A 24375-nucleotide genomic window follows, 5' to 3' on the forward strand; every position below is an offset into this window, starting at 1 on the left:
GAAATTTTTGAAAGCTGTAAATGCTAAAAATATTCTAATGGGCTCAAGTCTAGCTACAGGGGCAAATGATTCTTCAAAATCAACGCCTTCTTCCTTTTTATAGCCTTGAGCCACTAACCGGGCCTTGTTCCTCGTAACTAAACCGTGTTCATTGAGTTTATTTCTGAATACCCATTGTGTTCCTATAACCGGTTTGTTTTTCGGTTTTGGGACTAAGTACCAGACTTTATTTCTCTCAAATTCGTTTAGTTCCTCTTGCATTGCTAGGATCCAGTCGGGATCTGACAATGCTTCGTCCACCTTTTTCGGCTCAATTTGTGATATGAAAGTTGAGTTTTCATAGTGTTCCAAATTCTGTTGCCTAGTTCGGACGGGTGAGGATATGTTACCTATTACTAGTTCAAGAAGATGATTTTTGTTCCTTCTGATGTTTATCCGAGACGTGTCTTCCAAGCTTTCGGTTGGCTGATCAAGGTTAGACTGATCGGTAGGTTGAGTAGAGTTAGACCGACCGATTTCTTCAGTTGAAACTGAAGAATCAACTTTGTGCGGTAACGCAGCTTGAACAGGCTGAGATTCAGCATCAACCGCTTGATCTTTAACAAATCGTCTAAAAACCGGAACCTCATCTTCATCATCAGAATAGATATTGAAATTTTCCATTCTGTTGTGAAGGTCGAAGGGTAATGCAGTGTTTCGTTCAACCGATTCATCAAAAATAACGTGAGATGTTTCTTCAATTGTTAAAGTCCTAGTATTATATATCCTATATGTTTTACTTACATCTGAGTATCCCAACATTATTCTTTCATCGGATTTAGCATCGAAGGCGGTCAAGTAATTTTTGCCGTTGTTGTGAACAAAACATTTACTACCAAAAATTCGAAAATACCGTATGTTTGGAATTCGATCATAGTATATTTCAAAAGGAGTTTTAGAAAAACGTTTAGTTACTAGAGACCGGTTTTCAGTGTAACATGCGGTATTGATAGCCTCGGCCCAAAATTTTTGAGCAATACCCGAATAGGCTATCATTGACCTTGCAGCTTCCTTGAGAGTTCGATTTATTCTCTCAGCCAGACCAGTTTGTTGAGGAGTTCTAGCACTAGACAACTCGTGTCTAATACCGGAATCATCAAGAAAAGTAGTTAATTTGCTGTTTGTAAAATCAGTTCTTCTATCACTTCTGATTTTGTTTATCCAAGTAGATTTTTCATTTTGTATTCTTCAAATCAGTTTGATCAGGTTTGGTGTTGCTTGATTTTTAGAAGCTAAAAATATTACCCAAGTAAATTTAGAATAATCATCAAAGACCACCATAGTATATTGCATGCCTCCTAGACTTGTTACTCTAACCGGACCAAACAGATCCATATGCAGGAGTTCTAAACATCGTTCAGATTGATGATTTCCTTACTTTTGAAAGATGACTTTATTTGTTTACCCATTTGACATGCAGCACATACTTTATCTTTTGAAAACTTAACATTTGGAAAACCGTGAACTAATTCCCTAGAACATATGAAATTTATTGTTTTGAAGTTCAAATGGTTTAGCCGTTTGTGCTAGAGCCAGTTTGGATCGTTTCCCGCTATCATGCATACAGGGTTTTCAAACTTAGTTTTCCAATCAACTTTGTAGATATTTCCATTCGGTTATCGGTTAATAGAATGTCATTTTGATGATTTTTAACTAAGCATGCATTCTTATGAAACTGAACTTTGTATCCTACATCGCACATTTGACTAATGCTTAACAAGTTGAAATGCAGGTTTTCTACCAATAGTACATTATTTATAGACAGGTTACCATGGACAATCTTACCCTTGCCCACAGTTCTACCTTTTGAGTTGTCACCAAATGTGATAACTGCTCCGGTTTCATCGGTGATATTTGCTAGTAGCTCACTATTGTCGGTCATGTGTCTTGAGCATCCACTGTCCAGATACCATTCCGAGTTCTTTAGCCGGTTGTTTCTCCTAACCTGTAAAAAGAAATATTTACACCTTTTTGGTACCCACATTTAGTTGGGTCCATGGTTGATTAGTCCCTTTGGGATCCAGACTTGAATATGTCGGATCACTTTCCCGGTATCTGTTCTTATGATATTTGGTTTTACTTCTTGATCCTTGCTCAAGAATGCCTTATATTGAGGTGGTGAATATTTTTGAGATTGTGATGTACTTGTTTTATTTTGTTTATTTTCTGTCCGGTTGGCTTTCCTTCTCTCATGATGAAGCCATTTTTCTGATTCGGTTGGGTTTACGTATTTTAGTTCCGGTTTTATAACAGTGTCTGCCTCATTGTTGGTTGAAGAGCTCTTGAAAAATCATACGAAGGGAAGATTGTCTTTTGTGAGTTTCATGCCGTTAGGTTGATTTGATTTGTTTGATTTGTTTTGCTTGTATCTAACACCAAATTTACACTTAGGATGTCTTTTATAATTGCACATCTGATCTACGGCTTTACGAGATCTTTCCCAAGCAGCCGTAACATACAGTGTTCGTTCATTTACTTCAATTACCGGTTGAACTGTCTCCTCATTCTCTAAGGATAGTTTAGCCGGTTCATACATTGTGGTTTCGCATGACTCATCAGCGATACCACTTGACTGTAAGGTTTTATGTTCTACCGGAGTCTGTATATAGGCAGATATGTTTCTAAACTCAGCGACTATTTCGTTGAGTGCAGAAATTAGATCTTCCTTAGTGAACTCATCATAGGAGAAATCAAATACCTCTTCGTCGTTTGCCATGAAGCATGTTACTCTTTCCTCATCATTTTCGTTGTCGGAATACGCTCAGTCGCTTCCACCGTCGGATGCAATGAGTGCTTTTTGTATTTCCTTCCCTTCATCGGCTTGCTGGTTATCGTTTCTCCGGTAATCGTTCCGTTGGTTGTCATTTCTCCGATAATCATTCCCTTGGTAGTTGTTACCCTGATACCGATTGCCTTGGTAGTTGTTGCCTTGATAGTTGCCTTCCGGTTTTCTATCGTCTCTTCTTGGTTTCCTACATTCTGACCTTAAATGTCCAAAACCATCACAGTTATAACATCTTTTATTTGATTTATCAACATAATTGTAATTGAAATTGTTGTTAGATGGCGGTTGGTTCTTCTTCATGAATCTCCCAAATTTCTGAGCTAGCATTGCCATCACATCTTCACTGATCTGATCAGCGTTTTTGACTGGAGCTGGAACGGTTGATACTTGGACCGCCGGTTCCACAGATGTAACCAGAGCTCTAGTTGCGGTTGACGTAGATGCTTCGTCTTCGATCCGAGACTTAATCTCGAACTCATAGGCTTTCAGATCTTCGAACACGTCATGCAGTTTCATCTGCCCGAGGTTGCTTGATTCCCTCATCACCATGGTTTTGATATCCCATGTGCTTGGCAGTGATCTTAAGGCCTTAATAATTACTTCCCGGTTGTCGTATCTTTTTCTGAGTGTTTGTAGTTCGTTGACCACACTAGTGAACTGGTTGCTGAATTCTTTCATGTTTTCCCCCAGTTTCATTCTGATGTTCTTATATTTTTGAGTAGCCACCAAGATTTTATTCTCTTTTGTTCTTTCGTTTCCTTCATGGATCTGAATGATCATATCCCAGGCTTCCTTTGCACTATCACAATCTGATATCTTGTTCAATGTGTTATCGTCTATCGCCTTGTAGATGTGTCTCATGCAATGGTTGTCCAGGTTGTTCCGTCTTCGATCTTCAGTTGTCCATGCGTCTATCTCCTTGTTGATCTTGATTGGCCCTTCCTTCCGAACTCTGCTCATCTCATCATCCATCGTAATCAGATGTAGATACATCTGTTTCTTCCAGCTACTAAACGCTTCACTGTTTAGCATTGGTGGTTTATCGCTGTGGGTCATGCTTCCCATCTTCTTCGGTTGCTTGAGTGTTAAGAACCTCGCTCTGATACCACTTGTTAGGATTGGGTATGCCTTTGTAGGATCGGGGTGTACCGGTTTTGGAAGGGTAACCGCTTACACAACACACAACACAATTTGATGATAGTCCGGTTAGAGACTATAACCGTTCTCAACCCTACGCAAACTGTCACAGACTCTTGAACCGGGTTCAAGGGCAGAAATGTATGTTTCAGCTTGAAGGAACACACACGACTTGGATGAGGTTTATGAGGAGTCGATTTAAAGAGTATGTATACACCGATTTTGATTATAGGAATAGGATTATGTTTCGGTTAATGTATTTCGGTTTTAGAGTGAATAAGTAGTAAATAAGTAAAAGACATGAGACAAGATTTTTTATGGATGTTCGGAGCAAACCCTCCTACGTCACCCCTTCTCTCAGGTTATGAGAAGGATCTCCACTAACTTTCAAAGTTATAACACTTACAATGCCGGTCGAGCCTATCTAGCTACTCGCCGGTTACACCAACTCACTCTTGATGTAATACAATACTACAATACAATGAAGCTTTCGGTAAATGAGACAATAGTTTTGGATCGCGCGTGAGATTTCTTTCTCTCTCTTAAAGTATTTCAGAACCATGATAAATAAGGTAGCTTTGTCTTCCTTTTATAGTGAATAGGATCCCAACGATCATTTTCTTCTCTCACCGTGGGATTGGTCAGTTCAAGGTCACGCCGGTTTAGAGATGTTGCGTGCATGTTTCAACTTCCTAACACTTGGCAAGCATGCATATACCTCTCAGGTATGGATGACGTAATCGGCTTACAGTTTTTGACACGTGTCAGACATGCACCTTCCGGCTGTCTAAGTCGGATCTTCGGATCAGCAATTCATCATTGTTTTTATCGCATGCTTCTGATCCGGATCTTATCTTCTTATATTTTCCCAAGAAACGTCTATTTCGTCATATTACGTAATCTTTGTAATTCTTAGTTTCCGGTTGACTCTTTCGTAGTGTGATCCGGCTGGATTATGATCTTTTCTTTGCTAGCCGGTATGTTAGAAATGTTGAGGCCGGTTCCTCTTGATTATGACTTGATCATCTGGAGCTGGATTGCTTTGATATATGCTTCAGCCGGTTTATGCAGTCTCCAACCGGTTTATACGACTCGGTCTGTTCCTGCACATGAGAGTTAATAGTAGTTTAGTTTTTCTGGCCGTTTTCAAAAATTAACTTACTTAATTTTTCTATCAATTACTTTCATATTTCAATCTCATTTCATTACAAGAGTCTAACAACTTCTTGTACTCAATGACCATGTCATTAAATATAGTAGTTAAGTCATATCTTCTAAATTCTTCAGATGAGAAGTCAAATACCTCATAATATTCTTCTTCTTTTTCCATGAAGCAGTAACTTCTTTATCATCACTATCGTTGGATGATGAATCATCTAAGTCGCTATCGGCCCACGTGGCTTTGCTTTTAGCAGCCATGAGAGCCTTCTGCTCCTTTTTTTTCTTCATCATGAATCTGTCGAATTTCTTAACGAGAAGAGTCATGGTGTTGATACTGATTTACTTGATAGCAGTCTTGACATCAGTGGCAGAAGGTGGGTCCTCACCAATCACCAATGCCTTGGTTGAAATAGGAAATGTGGAGTGCTCCTCTTCATTCCTAGAGTTTATCTCAACTCATAGGCCTTCAGATTGGCCAACAAGTGAAAGAACTTCATCTTATTGAGGTCTTTACACTCCCTCATCGCCATCATCTTGATATCCCACTCCCTGGGCAAAGAACGTATGACTTTGATTACAACCTCTCTTTGTTGTAAGTCTTGCCCATAGTAGAAAGAGTGGTGATAATCTTGATGAATCTCCTATCAAATTCAGACATTGTCTCTCCAGGACGCATCTTAATGTTATCAAACTAATGTGTGGCAACCATAATTTTCTTCTCTTTGGTTTGTTCGTTGCCTTCACAGAGTTGAGTCAACCTCTTCCAGATCTCTTTGGCAGATTTGCATGATATGATGTAGTTAAACATTTTGTCATCTAATGTTTTGTACTGAATATCTTTGGCCATGTTATCGAGGTTGTTCTTCCTTTTATCTTCACTAGTCCAATCAGATATGTCCTTAATCTTTATCGGACCTTCCATGATGATAAGCCACGTGTCATCATCTATGACAGCATGATAAGCATGTACCCTCCTCTTCCAGACGACATAGTTTTCTTTTGAGAACATGAAAACCTTGTGGGTGACATTCATAGACATGATTTGGGTTCTTGTTGAAGCTTGAGAATAGAAAACGAGACTCTGATACCACTTGTTGAGACCGGTATTGACAATAGAGATTAGGGTCTGACTATTGTGAACAACTTACGATAAACGATTCGATAATAATCCGGTGAGGGATTAGTATCGGTTTATATTTTTCGCAAATCTTCACAAACTCTTGAAACGAATTCAAGTGCAGAACAATTTGTTGGATTGGAAGTGATAGGATCGACAACACCAATAGAGATGGGGGTCTGACTATTTATGTCGGCTTAAGAAAAATAGTTTGATAGAAATCCTATTAAGGATTTAAATCACTTTCTATTCTGCACAAGCCCGTGCAAACCTTTGAACGATTCAAGTGTGGAAACGTTTGCTCATGTTTCAAGCTAAGAACCAAGAATGAGAAGATGACAGAATGTAAATGACACAGCAGTTTGTTTATGGATGTTCGGAGCAAACTCTCCTACGTCACCCCTTCTTCCAACCACCGGAAGAATTCACTATAACTTTCTTAAAATCAAATACAGTCGCACGATTATCTCCTATTAAACAAAACAGACTCTATGCAACTTACAAAATATAGAAGAATATCACTCAGCTAAAACAATGCTTTGATTCTAACTCTCTCTTGATAAACACACAGTAAAGAAAGAAAGCAGCTCTCTCGTATATCAGTTTGTATGTTTGCGTATGATTCTCTAAGTATCGATAGATCGATGATTCATCCGTGGTCCTTGAAGATCTTTGAATAGGAAGCAGGTACCAACGATCGAATCTTTCATAATGACACGTGGCGAGCTTCCATTGAAACGCCTCCATAGTACACAGCAGACTATGAGCACCAGGATCGTGGACGTACCAATCTGGTAGTGCGCCAAATATTCTTCTAGGATATTCCTGTAAAAACAAGTAGTGAAAAGAATATTTGCTTACGTGGCATTAATCAATTGGTTACAACTGGTTATCGTACTAATCTTCACTGGAAAGTAGAGCAGGAGTAGCGTACAACTAGTTGATCATGGGTAGATGTGTGCTAGCTTCAAGAAATTACTTTAAGCATAGCATTAGACGTATTTCCATTAGACAACCTCGTTTAATGAAATTGGATGCCCACGTCTAATAACAGGAACCATTAGACCACCTGGTCTAATGGAATTAGACGACATGTCTAATTACGGTTCCCTTCAGACTAATCGGAAGGAGTTAGACTATACGTCTAACTCTCATACGTTAGACTTCACGGCTAACTACATGTCTGTTAGACTGCACGTTTAACTACGTATCCTTTAGACTGCACATCTAACTTCGTATCTGTTAGACTGCACGTCTAACTACGTATCCGTTAGACTACACGTTTAACTACGTGTCCCTTCAGACTAATCTAAAGGACTAGACTTCACGTCTAACTCTCATACGTTAGACTGTACTTCTAACTACGTATCTGTTAGATTGCATGTCTAATTACGTATCCATTAAACTGCACGTCTAACTACGTATCTGTTAGACTGCACGTCTAACTAAGTATCTGTTAGATTGGACGTCTAACTACGTATCTGTTAGACTTCACATCTAACTACGTATCCGTTAGACTGCACGTCTAACTACGTGTCTGTTAGACTGGATGTCTAACTATGTATCTGTTAGATTGCACGTCTAATTACGTATCCGTTAAACTGTACGTTTAACTACGTATCCGTTAGACTGCATGTCTAACTACGTATCCGTTAGACTGCACGTCTAACTACGTATCCATTAGACTACACGTATAACTACGTATCCGTTAGACTGTACGTATAACTTCGTATCCGTTAGACTGCACGTCTAACTATGTATCCCTTCAAACTAATCTGAAGGAGTTAGAATGCACGTATAACTCAATGCATCTAATGGCCAATCAGTCTAACAATCCTCATTTAGACTTAGTCTAATATAACCTGTTTTCGATACACCTGCACCAAAAACGATTAAACAACTTAAATTGAGTTTTTTATACACACTCGTCATCAAAATTCCAATAGTCGAAATACTATGACATTAAGTCAAAATAATTTGACCCAACAATTTCCCCCTTTTTGATGATGATGTTAAAACTTTGCATAAATAACAAAATAAGCATCCATTATGCAATAAATACTATAATCAGATAAATGCAAAATCAGGAATGTTTTTCAACAGAGAAGTACAAAAACACAATTCAAAAACAACAAAATGAAATAAATTCAAATCAACACACGACAACCCAAAAAGAATTCCTATATTCCTCTCTCTCTTCTCTCTTTCTCCTTTATAACATCATCAAGGAAGAGAATCAACAGCTAACTCTAGGACTAAAGTTAGAGCCGAGTTGAGCGCGTCCATGTTTCTCTTTTTCGATCTAAGTCGGTTCACACTAAGAACATGAGCGAGAACTGTCTTGATGTTCAAGATTTTAGAAGAGGAATGGAACCCGTGACCAGGTTCATCAAGATTAAGGCAAAGGAAAGCATAGAGAGGACTGTCATACCCGAAGATCTTCTTTATGGCGGAAATCATTCTGACTAGGTTGTTGAAGAGGAATTTTGAATAGTTGATGGCTACACCGCTTGTGATGGCCATCATTATTTTAAAAACCTTCATACAATAGAAGTAGGAGGAGTCTTTTGTGAGGATAGATTTCGAGATGATGTCGTTGAGTAGGACATACTCAACTTTCAGGCAGTTACTCTTCACGTGATACTCTACTGGAAGGGTTTCTCCTTCGATGATTTTATCTAAAAAGACATTCATCATTTCATATAGGATCTTGTTAGAGAAAGAAGGGAACTCATGGATTCCTTCGGTTGGGAGTCTGAAGAACAAACTGAATGTTTGTCCATCAAAGCAGATCAATCTGCCACGAATAGTCGCACAAATGTATTTGCTGTTATAGAAGTTATTGGTTTCGAAAAACTCACGAAAACTTGTTCGTGATAAATGTGGTTAGGGCGAAGGAATCTTTTCAACCCAGAGGCTTTCAATGATTCAAACATTTGAACCATTCCAGGATTCGTCATAATAGAGATCGATTTGAAATCTACTTTTAGGGATTTTGCGGGGAAGAAATAAATTTTGGAAAGATGAACGATCGAGTACAAAAGTTTGACGATTCGAATTCTAGAGAGAGAGAAGAAAATTTAGGAGTACTCATCCATCTGAGTGACGTCCTTCATTAAATATTGGAAAGCTAACGTATAAAAGTAAATGTTTAATGATTACATCAACCGTCAAAAATCTCAGAAACCAATTCTCAAGGGACGCGACTATCAATTAAATTAATAACGAAACTACACAATTAATATCAGACGAAAAGAATAAATAATCAGAAATGTCAGTCACTTTTGAAAAATTGAGAGACACATGTCTTCAATTTATTTGAGAAGTGACTGGTTTATTTTCGACGGGAAAAAGGTACATGAACAGATTCATATGCAGATGACAACTGTCTAGATAGCTAGAAGATGAAAGGTTTAAGTACACACGTAGTTAGACGTTTATTCTACTTTTCACATTTTTCACTTTCTAATTGGGAAATCCGTCTATTAGACGTAGTTGTCTAATTCAGTTTGTCTTATAGGCGTCTAACGTTTATTATACGTAGACGTCTAATTACTCATCAACACCACGTGCTGCAGGTGTGTTTGGTTAGACGTGAGCTTCCACTGCTCTTGTCATAGAAACGTCTAACGTCTATTAGACGTATATGTCTAACCACACATGTTAACTAACCAAGACATGTGTTCCCGAAAGAAGATAAAAACTACTTGAGTAGACGTACGTCTAAGTAGTTATGCTTCTTAAACTTTTAGTCCATTGGACGTATTAAAACCACTGTCTTCTTGTTAGTCCAGTTACGTTTGAACAACATATTCTCCCTCAGTTTATGCACATAATAATATCAATCAAGATCAACAAGTCCTAAAATATTTCTAAAGTGAGAAAACTTAGCTTCGGGTAGAGGCTTCATGAATATGTATGTTGTCTGTTGATCGGTTGAGATGTATTCAAGACGAATCTGCTTCTAATTGACATGCACTCGGATAAAGTGATGCCTGATTTCAATATGCTTTGTCCGAGAATGCAAAACTGGATTGTAGGTGATTGCAATTGCACTTGTATTGTCGTAGAAAATTGGAGATTCTTCAGCCTCAATCCCATTGTCCCTAAGCTGTTGTTGAACCCACAAAAGCTGAGTGTAATAACTTCCATGAACAAGGTACTCTTCCTCAACTGTAGACGTGACAACCGACGTCTACTTCTTTCTAAACCATGAGATAAGACAATCTCCAAGGAACTGGCAAGTTCCACTCGTGCTCTTTCTATCAATTTTGCATCCTACATAATCTGCATCTGAGAAACAAGTTAAATTGAAACTGGAATCCTTTGGATATCACAATCCCATATTTTGAGTTCTCTTTAAATACTTCAGAATGCGCTTAGCAGTAGTAAAATGAGAGAGTTTAGGATTAGCCTGAAATCTTCCATAGACACCAACAATAAATTGGATATCTGGTCTACTAGCACTAACATAGAGCAATGACCCGATTAGACCTCTATAGGCTGTGACATCTACACTTTGGCCACCATCATCTTTGTCCAATTTACTAGAGGAGCTCATTGGAGTGGCTGCAACAAAACAGTTTTCCATCCCAAACTTCTTTAGTAACTCTTTGGTATACTTGGCCTGATTGATGAAAGTTCCTTTCTCCAGTTGACGAACTTAAAGACCGAGGAAGAAAGTTAATTCTCCCATCATGCTCATTTCAAATCTGTCTTACCTCAGTTTGACAAATTTCTCACACAACTTAGGGTTAGTTGACCCAAATATAATATCATCGATATATCTTTGAACAAGCAGAATGTAAAGAGTCTTTAGTGAATCTAAACAATGTTTTATCCACAATTCTAATAACAAAGTCATGATCAAACAGAAATTCAGTCAAAGTCTCATACCAGGCTCTAGGAGCTTGTTTCAGACCATACAAAGCTTTGTCAAGTTTATAAATATGATTTGGTAAAGTATGATCTACAAAACCAGGAGGTTGCTCAATATAGACATCTTAATTTAATTTACCATTTAGAAATGCACTTTTCATATCCATTTGAAAAACTCTAAAATTCTTAAATGATGCATATGCATGGAAGATTCTAATTGCCTCAAGTCTTGCTACAGGTGCAAAAGACTCATCAAAGTCGATACCTTCCTCCTGTCTGTATCCTTGAGCAACTAAACGAGCTTTGTTTCTAATAACTAAGCCATCTTCACTAAACTTGTTTTTAAAGACCTATATTGTTCCTATGACTGACTAATCATTAGGTCTAGGAGTTAGATGCCACACTTTGTTTCTCACAAATTGGTTTAACTCCTCCTTCATAGCATTGATCCAACCTGGATCAACCACTTCTTCACCAATTTTCTTAGGTCCAATCTGAGAAATAAAGGCGGAGTTGTCCATTTTATCCATCAATTGACGTATTGTCCTTCAAGAAGAGAAAGGATTTCCGACGATCAATTCTGGTGGATGATTTTTGTTCCATCTGAAGTTGGATCCAAAGGGATTGGTCATCTGAATAGGTGACTCCACGACGTCTGAACTCTCAACAGCTTGTTGAACATAAGTTTGTACGTCTGGTTAAATTTCAATCGGATCAGCCATAGGGTCAGTCAATGAAGTCCGTTTATCCAAAGCTTCTTCCTCACTTACAGACTCAAGACTCGTCGCTTCTAGTCTGTTAGCAAGGTCAATGAGATCAATGGCTTTGCTTTCAACAGGCTCATTAAAGACTACATGAAGGGATTCCTCAAGAATTTGTATTCTGTTGTTATATACTCTGTAAGTCTTGCTTACTGAGGAATATCCCAGCATGAATTTGACATCAGCTTTAACATCAAAAGCAGTCAAATAAACATTTCCATTGTTATGAATAAAACATTTACACCCAAATACTTTGAAGTATGAAACTGTGGGAATTCTTCAGTAAAACAATTCATAGGGAGTTTTATCAAAATGTTTGTTAATTATTGATCGATTTTGTGTATAGCAAGCTGTGTTTATGGCTTCTGCCCAGAACCTCTGAGGTATGTCTGATTCAGCTAGCATGAATTTCGCTGCTTCCTTTAGAGTCCTCACTATTCTTTCATTAATGCCATTCTGTTGCGGTGTTCTAGCACTAGACAACTCGTGCCTGATCCCAAACTCCTCGAGATAAGATGAAAGATATATGTTTGTGAACTCAGTTCCATGGTCACTTCTAATGCAAGCAATATTCAAAGATTTCTAATTCTGAATTCTTTAAATATTCTAATCAAATTTTTAGCAGTTTTATCCTTTGATGGTAAAAATGCTACCCATGTAAATCGTGAAAAATCATCAATAACAATTAGGGCAAATCTCATTCCTCCTAAGCTTTTCATAGGAATTGGACCAAACAGATCTATGTGTAACAATTCTTAGCAACGACAGGATTGAGATTTCCCTTTACTTTTGAACGATGATCTGCCCTATTTGCCTAACTGGCAAGCAGAACACATCTTGTCCTTAAAAAGCTGAAGTTTAGGTAAAACAATAACTAAATTGTTTGAACAAATGTTGTTGATGGTTTTAAACTTCAGATGGTTTAATCTTTTATGCCATAACCATTTCTGGTCATTCTTGGCAATCATGCACATAGGATCAGATGATTCTTTTTGCCAATTAATTTTATATGAATTTCCTACTCTACTACCGGTTAATAAAATATTATCATGTTGATCCTTAACTAGGCATGCATGAGTTTGAAAATCAACAGATAGACCATTATCACATAACTTACTAATACTAATCAAGTTATAGCATAGATTGTCAACAGGTAGCACATCATTAATGGTTAGATTACCATGGATAATCTTACCCTTACCCATGGTCTTACCCTTCTTGTTGTCACCAAAAGTGATCTTAGGTCTAGAACAATCTGATATATCAGTGAGAAGCCGTCTGTTTCTTGTCATATGCCTGGAACAGCCGTTATCCAGATACCAAACAGATTCCTCGAGACCATCATTCACTTGTACCTTAGATTGATTGTCTGCCATCAAGAATGTTAAAGTTTTAATCTTTTTTTTCAGCAGGAGAATCCTCTGAGTCATTGTCGGCCCATTTGGATTTGTTTTCAACACACATGAACACTATCTGGTCCTTCTGATTCTTATTGGCTTGAACCTTTCGACCATAGATCTGAGTCAGATTTTCCCATATTTCTTTTGAAGAGGAGTAGGACTTGATCTCGTAAAATATGTTCATGTTGATCGATTGATACAGAATATTTTTCGCCACATTGTCCAGATTATTGGTCATCATATCTTCAGTAGTCCACTCACATCTTGACTTCGAAATCTTTATGGGGCCATCGATAATGACGCTCCACATATCACAATCAAGAGCAGCCAAGTGAGCTTGCATTCTCATCATCTAATATTCACAGTTATCCCTTGACATAATAGGGATCTCGTTGATGATAGACATGCTTCAGGTTCTTGATGCTTGAGAATAGAAGAAGGGCTCTGATACCAATTAATAGGATTGGCAACACCAATAGAGACGGGAGTCTGACTATTGATGTCGACTTAAGAAAAACGGTTTGATAGAAATCTTATTAAGGATTTAAATCACTTTCTATTCTGCACAAATCCTTGCAAACTCTTGAACGATTGAAGTGCGGAAAAATTTGCTCAGGTTTGAAGCTAAGAACCAATAATGAGAAGATGACAGAATGTAAATGACACAGTAATTTATTTATGGATGTTCGAAGCAAACTCTCCTACGTCACCCCTTCTTCCAACCACCGAAAGGATTCACTATAACTTTCTTAGAATCAAATACAGTTGCACGATTAGCTCACTGTTGAACAGAACAGACTCTATTGAACTTACAGAATATAGAAGAATACCACTCAGCTAAAACAATGCTTTCATTCTAACTCTCTCTTGATAAACACACAGTAAAGCAAGAAAGCAGATCTCTCATATATCAGTTTGTATGTTTGCGTATGATTCTCTAAGTATCGATAGATCGATGATTAATCCGTGGTCCTTGAAGATCTTTAAATATGGAGCAGGTACCAACGGTCGAATCTTCCATAATGACACGTGGTGAGCTTCCATTGGAACACCTCTATAGTACAAAACAGACTCTGAGCACCAGGATCATGGCCGTACCAATCTGGTAGTGCGCCAAATATTCTTCTAGGATATTTCTGCAAAAACAAATAGTGGGAAGAATATTTGCTTATGTGGCATTAATCAATTGGTTGCAACTAGTTGTCGTACTGATCTTCACTAGAAAGTGGAGCAGGAGTAGCGTACAACTAGTTGATCGTGGGTAGACGTGTGCTAGCTTCAAGAAACTGCTTTAAGCATGGCATTAGACGTATTTCACTTAGACGACATCGTCTAATGAAATTAGACGCCCACGTCTGATAGCAAGATCCATTAGACCACTTGGTCTAATGGAATTAGACGACATGTCTAATTACGGTTCCTTTCAGACTAATCTGATGGAGTTAGACTGAACGTTTAACTCTCATACGTTAGACTGCACGTCTAACTAAGTATCTGTTAGACTACACGTCTAACTACGTATCTTTTAGACTACACGTCTAACTACGGATCTGTTAGACTGCACGTCTAACTACGTATCCGTTAGACTGCACGTCTAACCACGTATCCCTTCAGACTAATCTGAAGGAGTTAGACTGCACGTCTAACTCTCATACGTTAAACTATACGTCTAACTACGTATCTATTAGACTTCACGTCTAACTACATATCCGTTAGACTCTACATCTAACTACGTATCTGTTAGACTGCACATCTAACTACGTGTCTGTTAGACTGCACGTCTAACTACGTATCTATTAGACTGCATGTCTAACTACGTATTCGTTAGACTGCACGTCTAACTACGTATCTGTTAGACTGCACGTCTAACTACGTATCTGTTAGACGTGCATGTCTAACTACGTATCCGTTAAACTACACGTCTAACTATGTATCTGTTAGACTGCACGTCTAACTATGTATCTGTTAGACTATACGTCTAAGTACATATCTGTTAGACTGCATGTCTAACTACATATCCGTTAGACTGCATGTATAACTACGTGTCCCTTCAGACTAATCTGAAGGAGTTAGACTACACGTCTAACTCAATGCATCTAATGACCAATCAGTCTAATGATCCTCATTTAGACTTACTCTAATATAACATGTTTTCGATACACTAGCACCAAAAACGATTAGACAACTTAAATTGAGTTTTTTATACACACTCATCATCAAAATTCTAATAGTCGAGATACTTTGCATTTAGTCAAAATATTTTGACCCAACATGAAGCTTTAGACAGATGAATGCAATTAACAAAAAGTAAAGAACACGGGGTTTGTTTATGGATGTTCGGAGTAAAAACTCCTACGTCACCCCTTCTTCCACAACAGGAAGGATATTCACTAAAAGGATTTGATTTGTATAGAACACACTACACTAATTCAGTCACAAACACATGACTTAATTGACCGTCTGTTCTGAACTCCTAGAACACACACTGTTGAAAAAAACAACCTCTGTTCAACTTACAACACACACTATTAATGACTATCAAATAGTCCAGTAACTTATCTCTCAACTTCACGTAGTGAATTACAAAATATACTTGAGAATAAAATATCAAGAGAGAGTGTAAGTTGATTCAAGAAATCAAGCTTGTAAAAATCTAGTGATTCTAAAAGAGAGAAAGAGAGAGCTTCAACTATTGTGATTCTAGCAATTCGTCCGTTGTCCTTAGGCAGCTATTTATTCTTGAAAAGCACCAACGATCGAATCCTATTTGTGGACATGTGGCATGTGTCTGTTGGACGGCCGCCTATAGTATGAGAGTACAACAAACTCTAAGTATTTAATTGTGGCCGTATCGAATATGTAGTGCACCGAATATCTTCTAATATTGTCTTGTACTTGGAATGCAATTGAGAGATATCCTCGTACATGGCATTCATTCATTTGTTGAGCTCTGCTGCTTTAGATATCTAGAGATCTCTGATCATCTTAGAAGTCCATCTGCTCAGACGTTTGCTCATCTAGACACCTCATCTTGACGTCCATCTGCTTAGACGCCTCATCTTGGACGTCTATCTGTTTAGACACTTCATCTTAGACGTTCGTCTACTTAGACACCTCATCTTAGACGTCCATCTACTTAGATGCCTTATCTTAGTCGTCGATCTCCTTAAACGCCTCATTTTAGACGTCCATCTACTTAGACGCCTCATCTTAGATGTTCATCTTCTCAAATGCCTCATCTTAGACATCTGTTTGATCATCTTATAAATCCATCTCCTCATCTTAGACGTCCATCTGATCATCTTAGACGTCCATCTGATCATCTTAGACGTCCATCTGTTTTTCTTAGACGTCATTTAACGGACTTAGACTTCCTCGTCTAACTACGTTTCCCTTTAGACCGCATCTAAAGGAGTTAGACGACCTCGTCTAACTACGCATCCCTTTAGACCGCTTCTAAAGGAGTTAGACGTCATCGTCTAAGTATCCTTCCATTTAGACTGTGTCTAAAGGAGTTAGACGTCCTCGTCTAACTACGCATCCCTTTAGACCGCGTCCAATAGAGTTAGACGTCCCTGTCTAATAATGCATCCCTTTAGACCGCGTCTAAGGGAGTTAGACGTCCTCGTCTAACTACACTTCCCTTTAGACAGTGTCTAAAGGAGTTAGACGTCGTCGTCTAATAATGCATCCCTTTAGACTGCGTCTAAGGGAGTTAGACATCCTCGTCTAACTACGCATCCCTTTAGACCGCGTCTAAAGGAGTTAGATGTCCTCGTCTAACTACGCTTCCCCTTAGACGGTGTCTAAAGGCGTTAGACGTCCTCGTCTAACTACGCATCCCTTTAGACCGCGTCTAGTAGAGTTAGACGTCCTCGTCTAACTACGCATCCCTTTAGACCGCGTCTAAGGGAGTTAGACGTCCTCGTCTAACTATGCTTCCCTTTAGATCGCATTTAAAGAAGTTAGACGTCCTCGTCTAACTACGCATCCCATTAGACCGTGTCTAAGGGAGTTAGACGCCCTCGTCTAGCTACTCTTCCCTTTAGACCGCATCTAAAGGAGTTAGACGTCCTCATGTAACTACGCATCCCTTTAGACTGCGTCTAAGGGAGTTAGACGTCCTCGTCTAACTACGCATCCCTTTAGAATTTGTCTAAAGGCGTTAGACGTCATCGACTACTTACGCATCCCTTTAGACCGCGTCTAATTGAGTTATACGTCCTCGTCTAACTACGCATCCCTTTAGACCAAGTTTAAGGGATTAAACGTCCTCGTCTAACTACACTTCCCTTTAGATCGCGTTTAAAGCAGTTAGACGTCCTCGTCTAACTACGCATCCCATTACTCTGTGTCTAAGGGAGTTAGACGTCCTCGTCTAGCTACTCTTCCCTTTAGACCGTAACTAAAGGAGTTAGACGTCTTCGTCTAACTACGCATCCCTCTAGTCCGCGTCTAAAGGAGTTAGACATCCTCGTCTAACTACGTTTCCTTTTAAACCGCATCTAAGGGAGTTAGACAACCTCGTCTAACTATGCGCGTTGACTTTGAGTTGTACATAAAATAATAAAACTCTAATTTTTAATTTTGTACCTGTTGAGATATGAACACAGGTCACCCGAGTGATAGGCGGGTGTACTTATCACTACACCACATACGATGTTAATATCAAAGTATATATTTATATATTTGATATTACTAGCAATTATTGAACTTAGTTTTATCCATTTATTATCAAAAACTATTTCATCAGTCATTGAAATCAAGTATGATATATTATTTTAAATCAATTATAAATTTTAACGCAACAAATATTGTGACAATATTTTAGAGACTCTTTGTCAAGATAATTGTATTGACATAGTTGAGGCTTATTTATTAGTGTAGTTAGATACTTTAAAAAACTAAAGCCTTTATCTTGAGAGAATCGTTTCCAATCCCAGTTTTGGTAGAGTTTTGTGGGATAAAATGTTATATAAACTCGTGTCATAACTCTATTATATCATGATGTAATCAATGTTATGATCTCCTTAATAAAACTATCTCTTCTAGGTGGACGTAGCCATGTTTTTTTATCTTGGTGAAAACATTAAAATATGTGTCTATTTTATTTCTTTCATCTTCTCATGTTTCCGCTACAAAAAACTGGTACTAGGACTTCAGATTATTCAATTATTTCTCTTTTTAATTGTGATGAAAACAATAACCATTAAAATTGACAACTTCTAAAGGAGAATACAATATGGAAGTTCGAGATGTGGGCTCTACTAGTTGCTAAAGTTATCGGAAGGAGTAGAAATAACAGTTGAGATGACCATTCTAGAAAATAAAATAATTTGGAAGATCAAAATGCGTGCTATACTGAAATAACATGGCTTATGGAGACGTTGAAGTAGTCATCAAACAAAAATATAACCGTTAAGATGGTCATTTTTAAGGAACAGAATAATAGATCAAGATACGAGCTCTACTGAACTAACATGGCTTTGGGGGTCACTAATGTTATTGGTAGGAGCAAAAACAACTGTTAAAATGGTCATTCTTAAGGAGAATGCACATTCAACAAGTTCTATTGTGTTATAAATATGTCATCATTAATGTCTCATAGGAGGAGTCTAATACATATTAGACATCTTAAAGTTTGTAAGTCAAGATGGTGATTTATTGAATAAACTTGAATATTTAGGTAAACAAAGAATTTGTTAATTATTCTTAGAGAAATCTCTAGATAAAGAAGAGAGAAATGATAGAACATATGGGTCATCCGACATTGATGAATGAATTTAGGTCATCTAACATTGACTAATGCAACTTGACAATCTTTGGTATTATGTCATGCATATGGATCATCTTGGATTGACTAATGCATTTGACATTGACTAATACATATGAGCCACCTCTAGCATTGACTAATGCATTTGGGTCATTTAGCATTGACTAATACATCGGAGCCACATCTATCATTGACTAATGCATCTGGGTCATCTAGTATTGACTAATACATCTGAGCCACCTTTAGAATTGACTAATGAATATGGTCCTTCTTTAACACTGGCGAATGAATCTAGGCCATCTAGCATTAATGAATGCATTTAGGCCATACGACATTAACTAATGCATTTTGGTCACTTCTAGCATTAAGTAATGCAACTAGGTCATATATGACATTGAGTAATATATTTGTGCATTGACTAATGCATATAGGAAATTTGACATTGACGAATGCAACTAAGCCATCTCTAGTATTGCGTAATGCATCTAAGGAATCTTGCATTGACAAATGCATCTAGGATATCTAGCATTGACAAATGCATTGGTGCATTTAACATTGAAAAATAGATTTCGACCACCTCTAGCATTGATTAATGCAATTGGGCCATTTTTAACTTTGACAAATAAATTTAGGCCATCCAATATTTACTAATTGATTTAGACCATCGGGCATTAATGAAAGCATCAGAGCCATCCGGTATTGATAAGTATATCTAGACCATCCGACATCGACGAGTGCATCTAGTTCATTTGGGATTCATGAGTTCATCTATTTTATTTGTCATCAACGAGTGCATCTGAGCCATCCAACATCGATGAGTGCATCTAGGTCATCCGACATCGACAAGTGCATCTAGGTCATTCAGCATCGACGAGTGCATCTAGGTTATCCTACATAGACAAGTGCAATTAGGCTATCCGACATCGACGAGTCCAACTATGTCATCCGACATTGATGAATGCATATAGGCCATCTAACATTGGCAAATTAATCTGGACCATCCGACATTGAAAAATGCGTATTTTAAGTTGTCTTGGGACAACTCTTTATTAGAGAGGATATAGAATATTTAGGTATCGATTAATGCATTTAGGGGCATTTGGGGAATTTGGAAGAATTAAAGTCAAAATAAAGATTTGCTGAGTTGTCTTGAATTGGTAGTGCAATGAAATAGAATATTGACTAAAAGGAAACTATATTTTTTTTTGGTATAATCTTGGTTTAAGAAAATAAGATTAACAAAAAAAGGAAATTTATTCTACAAAGAATAAAATATTGCAACATAAATAATATTAAAAAGTTTGTTAAATTTCATAGATTTTTTGTCTTATTTTTACATTTTCTATAATACGAGATAAAATTTTAAATGTATAAATTACAGTATAAATTGGGTAATTCCATCTTTATAGATTTTTTTATTTATTTTATTTTTGTAGAATTATTTATTTGATTAATATGCTCAGATGTTACCAGTAATAATGTAATAGTTATAATATTTAGAGTCTATTGAAAAGAAAATTTTGGATTGGCCTTTGTATGTAAGCCTGAACAATCAAAAGAAAACAAGAGAGTCATAATAATTGAAATAGTAACTTGGGAGCGTTGACTTCAATAAAAATAAAATAAAACAAAAGTGAGAGAAACAAGTCCTCACACTATGTCTCCTATTAAGTCACTCGAACCTCTAGTTAGTGAAACATAAACCAAACTAATTTAAGTCATTTTTTTATTTTAATCCTTTATTCCATTTTTATTTAAAACGTCTTAAACAATTTTCTAAAATTATGGAAAAAAAATAGAAAATGGTTTAAAATGTTTTTTAAACAAATTTAGAAATTATTTCAATTTTAAGATTAATGTGAAATATTTTCTCTATTTTCCCAAACTTTTTGAGCACATAATTTTAATATTATGACACCAAAATATAACGAGAAAAATTCCGACGATTATTATATTTTATTAGACCAATCGATGTATTAATATTGAACTTCTGAATAATTTCAGATTTTACTCATTTTTATCCTCTCACTACATGTATGACAATATATAAATTTTCTAGACTTATATTTTATCCTGCGAGCGCGTGTAACATATTTTTTTTTCCAGTAGCAGGGTCAATATAACTGACTTAATTGACTTCTCCGTCATAGAACTCAACCGTTACATCTACTTGAATGCTTAAAAATAGACCATGCATGGATTTCCTATACGTATATTAAAAGTAGGTTCTTATGCTTTAGATTATTAAATAAATAATAATAAATTCAATGTTTTAAAAGATCAATTGTTTCGGAGTAAAACTGTTCATTTAGATGATCGTGCGAGTCAAAGTACTGAGACCATTTCCCACATCTAAAATATTTTAGATTTACTAAGCACCGAATCTAAAATATTTTTTTTTTAAACATTTTCATTTCTTAATTTTCTATATGATTATATTTATATATTCACACCATATTCATTAAAATTATAATAATATTTTTATATATAATTTTACATAGTATTATGAATAATAATTACTTTTTTTAAAATAATATATTAATTTTAGGTATTATTTAGACATATTATTTAATATTTGTGATGAAATATATTAAGTATTTTAAGGAAGTAATTTTAATCACTAAAAGAAAAATAATTTAAATTAAATTAATAAATTTTAAGAAGATTTATTTTTTTAATACTTTTTGTAAAAAAAAAATTAAAAAAACATTTAACAATAATAATACATTATCAATATAATAATACATATATATTTATTTATCTATAAACAAAGATATATATATATATATATATATATATATATATATATATATATATATATATATATATATATATATATATATATATATATATATATATATATATATATATATATATATATATATATATATATATATATATATATATATATATATATATCATTGGAAAAATAATAATTACTTTTAGTACTAATTAATTTTAGAATAATTTGGTGATATATTCTTTGATAAAATAAAATAAAATTAGTTAAAATATGTTTATCATGGTTAAAAATTTAAATTAAATATATGATATTACAAATAAATTTTATAAGAAGACACGTATAGTATGCAATCAATCTAATGAATTAAAATTTATGAGGAATACAATTATGGTGTCCTATGTTATAATTTTTTAAAAAAAATATGTTCATATATAATAAGTTTTAGGGCGGAGTCTAGCCGTTGGATATAAATATTCATATTAATTTAGGTTATTTACATGTAAATTATTGATTTAAATATTAAAAAAATTAAATTAGAGATAAATACTTTATTATTTGAGAAAAAAAAGTTTATGAGAATATTTAACCTAAGAATATAAATAGCATTTTATAAAATTTACTATATTAAGATTTAAACAACTAATAGAATAATATTGTTAGTTTAAATAGTTAGGCGATAATATTTTTGAGAATATATATATATATTATAGTGTAATATAAAATTAAAATTATATATATTTATATATTCACATGATATCTAATATTTGGTACATATAAGTATTAGTAGTAGGAATAATAATGACTTTTTTTTTACGATAATTTTTTTTTAAATATTGTTTTGAAATATTATTTAATATTACTTGAAAATATTATTTATTATTTTAAGTATTTAATTTTAATTATTAAACTTTAAATTAAATTGAAATAATTTAATAACTTTTAAGAATTTAAGTAATTAATGTGATTTTTTATATTTTTGAAATACAAAATAAAAATAAAAATTAGCTATAATAATATAATAATGTTATATTATATATATATATATATATTAATATTTATCTATAGACCTAGATATATCTATTTATATAGACATATACGTGCATATTATAGAAATAAATTACTTTTATTATAAACTAATTTTAGAGTAATATTGTGCTATATTATTAAAAATAAATTAAAAGAAGATATAAAGTATTTATTAATATGTAATTTTAATCGTTTAAAAAATAATTAAATTAAAATTAATATAATAAACATTAAAAAATAAAAAATAAGTAACTAATAATTAATTAACTTTTTTTTTACTAACCATGATAAACTAATTAATTTAAATCGATTATAATATTAAGGTTAATATTGAATCATTAATAAATAATTGATAAAATGATTGTCGGCCAAAAAGAATATTGTATACCTACTACTGTTTAATTAATAAAAGGACATCCCAACAAACCCTGTACTAATTATTCCTTTCTTTCTTTTGTCATCTTTTTTCTTTTATTCATGCCGCAACTATTTTCGATTTCTCAAAATTTTGCATGAATCAGTTGAGATTAGAGTAATGTTAAGATTAGAGTAATGATTAAACTAAATTGTTAAAGAAGTTAATATTGATGACAGTCTATATAGAAATTAAGGATTTGAATGATGTGCCGTCTCTATCACCGTTCCCCCACCGCGTTATAGTTCCGCATCCTTCAAAATTGCCCGGACTATTATTCCCTATGACTGCTTATAATCTTCTAAAAAGTGTTATTTATATGAAATTTTTTTACCTCCTTTTTTTCTCAAGTTTGTGTTTGTAGACTGTTCTTATTCATCGTTACCTTATCTGAAACAAAAAAACCTAGTTTTCCTTGAATCATATATATATTTTAAGTCTTACAAAACTAACCAATAAAGTTGTAAAAGTATTTTTATTTTTTATGTATAAGATTGAACAAGGTAATTATAATACCTTTTATGAAATAAAAATAAATAAATTAAATGTGTTTTTCCTAATTAGATATTAGATCTAAATTAAATTTATGATATTATAAATAATTTTTACATGAAAATACATATATATTATATTCTCAATTCTATGTATATTTAAAATGATCAGTACAATTATGTGTTCTATGAATTTGGGAACAATTACCAAATTCTCTTGAAATTATAAATTATATAAAAATTGTAATATATTGAAATTTAAATTAATATAACAAATAAATTTGGGTCATTCAACAATGACTAATGCATTTGTTCTATGTAGGTGTGTGACTAATTATATCGTTCCATCTTTATTCCATATTGAATAATCTCGGTGATGGTCTATATAGAACTAAGGGTTTTGGTGTGTCTATTCTATTATTGTGCCCCACTGGTGTATACCAGTACATCCTCCTTTTCCATACCCAAATAGTATTTTCTATGTTTGCTTGTAATCTTCTAAAAAGATTAATTTATTTGTTTTTTTAAAGGTGTCTAATTTTTAAAGCTTAGGGTTTTGGTGTGTGTCTCTTCTATTATATGTCCTAAATGCATTATTAATGCTACTAGTGGCCCAAATACATTAGTAAATGTGGATGGCCTAGATATT

This window comes from Impatiens glandulifera, chromosome 3, assembly GCF_907164915.1.
Source record: "Impatiens glandulifera chromosome 3, dImpGla2.1, whole genome shotgun sequence".
NCBI classification, from domain to species: Eukaryota; Viridiplantae; Streptophyta; class Magnoliopsida; order Ericales; family Balsaminaceae; genus Impatiens; species Impatiens glandulifera.